At 42.7% G+C, this 4780-nt stretch overlaps 1 long non-coding RNA gene across 1 annotated transcript; it reads left to right on the top strand.

Annotated features, from left to right (window-relative positions):
• Positions 1–214: 214 nt before the first annotated feature.
• Positions 215–3514, top strand: LOC308591567. Its single transcript, XR_014010192.1, has 3 exons — positions 215–356; positions 498–608; positions 3385–3514. It is a non-coding gene; the product is annotated as an uncharacterized lncRNA (long non-coding RNA).
• The last annotated feature ends 1266 nt before the right edge of the window (positions 3515–4780 follow it).

Here is a 4780-nt window from a genome sequence, read left to right as displayed (position 1 = left end):
ATGTACCCCCACTTTCTTCTTCAATAAATAAATGGATGGACCCCAGTCATCCTATAGTTCCCATGACATGATGCCCAACTGATTCCAAGAAAAAGCTTTGAATCTATTCTAGAACTCCCTCCAGTTGATCTTCCCTGCAGACAGACACCTTCCCTGTTCCCTCCCTATTCAGGCTTTGTGGGAGCAGAATGGAGTATGCCATCCTCTGCAGATCCAAGCCACCTTCTTATTTTGGCTTCTTTGGCTGACTTTTACCTGCCTTATCCTCGCACTGCAGCCTCTGTGAGTCTCTCGGGATTTCTTTCATCTCCTTGAGTTGAGCATTCATGTCTGAGTGAGTTATGCTCCTCTCACTGGTAATTTTGCAGCTTTATTGGATTCCTTCAACTTCACTCAGTAAATTCCAGTGGCTATCAGGAATGGAAGGCATGCAGAGCCCCGATTGAGGATTTTATTGACTCATTGAAGTCTAGATAATGCTGTTTATCCTTTTCCAGCGACAGCACAGGCGTGTGAAGTGCAGCAGCTTAGCTGAGAGTCACCGGCAGAAATCATCAAGCAGCCCCTGCCTCCTCTTTCCAAGACCTCACAACTACTGACGAAAATTGGTATGTAAGCATGTCCTCTCACCATGGATCCCAACAGACATCCTTTTCATTATGATGACTTGTGCTCATGATGTTATTGCGGAAGTTATATGCAGTCTCACTTTCAATACAATACTTGCAATACTTTTGGGCTGGACATAACTGCTTCATTTCCAGCGGGCATGTCCTGTAGCTTTCTGCTGAAATCCTGTAGGTTTTTATACTATAAATCTTTATACCACTTTTTTATACTAGTTTACTTTTTCTCCCATTTTTGCTGTGCTACATAGTGCAAGAATGTCCCTCCAAACAGAAACAATAAAATAAAGAATTTTGAGATGCATTGCAGAAAACCTAGCACGCTATTTTCAAACCCGCATTGGCTGTGCACTCACTGTGTTTCCATTGTTATTCCATCTTTTCTCTCCAAAGAGCTCAAGGTGGGATACATGCCTCTCCCCCTCTTCATGCAATCCCCACAACAACCCTGTAAGGTAGGTTTGGCCAGAGAGACAGTGATTGGCCCAAAGTCATCCAGCGAGCTTCACACCCATAGATTTGAACCCTGTTCTCACAGGTCCTGTTCCAACACACCTACCTCTACACTGGCTCACAGTCCATTTTCATACAACAACATTATTATCCAAAATGTGCATGTATTCTGTACCTCTTTTATATAAGAAAGGTGTGTTGCTTCTCAAACCAGCTTCACACTGACTGGAGTCCTTAAGCCATTCCTATGCATAGGATAAAGACATCCCTATCTTGTCACCACTGCCTGGCATCCATACAAACAGAAACTAATGTGGAACTAATGAAGTTGTGCTGATGTGAAAAGCTGGGGGGGGAGCTGTGAAATGCACTGGGCCAGGGGGGGCAGGCAACTTCCCTGTGCTCTAAGGCAGTAATTTGAGCACCCCCATAATGTGACACGATGTGTAGACAGTCCAGTATAAACCCACCACATATTCACTATTATTACATCAATAGCATGTGGCAGAATGCACCCGCAGAAAAACCACCCATCTGGAAAAGACCATCAATCTGCTGTTTCAAAGAGGATTCTGGGGAACTAGAGTAGAGAGAATCTTCTGGGGAACTAGAGTAGAGAGAGTACTGTTGTGCCCATCCAAAGTTGTTGCTGAACACTGGAAGATTCGGGGCAGGTAAAAGGAAGGACTTCTTCCCCCAACATGATGTTTTAACTGTTGAATTCACAGCTCAGGATGTAGTGGTGGCTTCCATCTTGGACTGCCTTAAAAAAGCCCTACCTGCCAATTATGGGGATTGAACCTGGAACCATTTTCTGCATGCAAAACGGATGCTGTTGTATTGAGCTTTGGCCTGTCCTGATCAACATGGATATGATAAGCCTGCACATATTTTACAAAAAAATGATTTGAGTACAAAAATATTGGAAGACGTGATGTTTCAAAGCAATTAAAATAGATAATGCTCAGAAAAGAAAAGAAAGGAGTTTAGACGAATTCGTGGAGGATGAGGTTATCAATGGCTGCAAGTCACAACAGCTGCATTCTCTGTCCATTGCCAGAGGCAATATGCCTCTAAGTTGCTGTGAATCACTGGCAGGGAGAGAACTGTGGCCCTCACATCCTACGTGTGAGCTTCCTGTCAGCATCTGGTTGGCCACTGTGATAATAGGATGATGGACTAGCTGAGTTTTGGGGCTGATCCACCAGGGCTCATAGGCTGCTTTTCTTTTCTTTTTTGCCCAGATACTGTACCTTTTATAACTGAATGAAAGACAGACTATCAACAGGTGCAGTGCAGGGTTGTAGTGATGAAGGAAATCTACTTGCTATGCAGCTGTTAGAAACACAACACTCCTGTCCGTGAGCACACGGGACGGGGGGCTGGGGAGATGGCAACCCTAGGTCAGACTTGCTACCTAACTCGAGTGAAAACCTTGAAGAATGGTCTCCGTGTTTCATTCCGTGTCCTCTGAGGCCCACGGCCAGTCAAACTGAGCGGAGGGCTGTGCTAGAAAACCTAGCAAAAATGGGAGTGAGCGTGATTTATCACGTGAACGGGGAAAAGTATATTGGAAAAGGTGACCGGCCACGTCCCCAGGTTGCCTAAACAGACGGAGAATGAGTGCTGCAGATACGTCTGGGTTTTAAATGCCGATTTGCTGGTCTCATTAATCTGCTAAATTACCCAGCTCAGATTGCTTTATGCGTAAGCATCGCATCCAAACAGGCCATTTTGCATTAGCTGCCATCAGAAAGAGGAAACAGCCGCAGAGGAACAGGGGGGAAGCCACAAGGAGAGACTTATTGGCTGCAAAAAGAATCCTTAATAAAATCCTTATACACCACTGTTCCCAAGAACCGTTTTGGCGTGTGTGTGCTGGTGTCTAGTAATATCTACTTCGGTCCTCTGGTCAGACAACATTTGTTCTGCGTCAGCCAAAACCCAGTGCCAGCAACAATCTGGGGTGCAGGCTTATAATTAATAAGCAGGTATTCATAGAGCCTGACTGACTACTCAGAGTTGAGCATAGCATAGGATTCGTTGATTAGGAGCAGAAGCTAAGGGAGCAGGGAAAATCTGGCATCAGAACAATCTGAACCAGATTTCTGAATATCAATCCTGGAATTATTTAGGACAATTGTTTTTCGTTTTCTTTTGGGGGAGTTGTGTGTGTATATTTATAATGAATTGTTGCAGACAGCAGAACATTCTTGTCACATCGACACAATTAGCTGGCTAGCCTCAGTGTGCAGTGATTTGCTTTGATTATTTAATCGATTTTCTTTTCGTCTCTGTTTTTTAGTAAATCTACCTAAGCCGTAATGAGACCTCCCTAAATTGATTAGATGCTCTGCAATTTCAGCCTAGTTTACACATTATTTCGGAAAGCTGTCAAGATCCTGTGACTTTCATTTCATTGGATTTAATGATTGCTGGGAAGGAGAGCGAAGGGAGAAAAGGTGTGCATTACAGCCAGATACAATCGTTTTTGTCAGTGTGATCCTTTTAAGTGCAATTCAATTAAAGTGTTATTCCCTAATTTTATTATTGTGCTAGCTTGAGTGCTAATGCTAGCCACCAATAAAGCAACAGGTAGATAATGGTATACAATTTAATTTAACTAATTGGAGTTTAGTGATCTAACATGCTTTTCATATCCTAATTCTTTGAATAATCTTTGATTTTTGCATCTCCTACAATTTTTTTAATGGAAGAGGGCAGGCGAAAACATCAGTTACATTTCAGATTCAATTATCGGTTAACATCTGCCTTTAACAGCGAGATCAGTATGCACATGAATTCCATCTATTACCTGCTCCATGCATCCATTTCCCATTGTCTCCATGTTTGACCTTGAAATTAATTTATCTAACTGTGCTTACATTCCTTATTATGTTATCTCCAGTCTTGTAGGGCCAGAAACATTTTCACTGACTAGATTTTGGCAGAGTGACAATGCAGAGAGAGTCAACCACAGAGAGGAACATGTTCCTCAAGCAAGAAAACAGAAGTATGTGGGTCGTCCCCCCCCCTTCTGAATAGAAAATGTGGTGTGTTATTTGCAAGCACACATAGAAGCCCTCAAGTGGAATTTTGCTTTCAATTCCATCTCTTGTCAGATTTTTTTAATATTTTTTTTAGGGGGGGTATCTCTGTTTATTTTTATTTCATGTGACTTTCTTTGCATGGCCATTGCTGCCTTGCTCACTGCTGTTTGATATCCTGGCCGTTTTTTCTACAAGTATGTTTCTATTGCAGCTATACTGCATTGTGGGTTATTATTTTCTTCCCAAACACCTTCTCCAGGAGCCAATCCTAAGTGTCTGACTCACCTCCTTTTGCTCTGATTGGCTCCAATCAACACAAAATGTAGGAAGACTTCTTCTCAGTGCCTACAAAGCTCCCTTTCATGCTGATTGAGTGACTTTTGGATTCTGGAGACCGGGACCCTGTCTTCAACCCCCTGTCCTCCTAGGCCACCTCTAGATGAGAATACAAAAATTGCTGGTCATGTATCCTTTCATATTATGGTTACTACTTATACTCTTAGTCGCCATTCAAATAGAAGAACTTACCAGGGGAAAAAACCTTTGTGTGCATATTTCAGCAGCATTTCATATGCGCTGTGCTCTCAAATGCTTTTGCTGTCTTTCAACTTAAGTGTTCACTGACCGCTCTTAATGTGTGCAAAATTCCTT

The sequence above is a fragment of the Podarcis bocagei genome (genome assembly GCF_964188305.1).
Source record: "Podarcis bocagei genome assembly, chromosome: 7".
Lineage (NCBI taxonomy): Eukaryota > Metazoa > Chordata > Lepidosauria > Squamata > Lacertidae > Podarcis > Podarcis bocagei.
The sequence above is the reverse complement of the archived record's forward strand: the minus strand, read 5'-3'. Positions and strand labels throughout refer to the sequence as shown.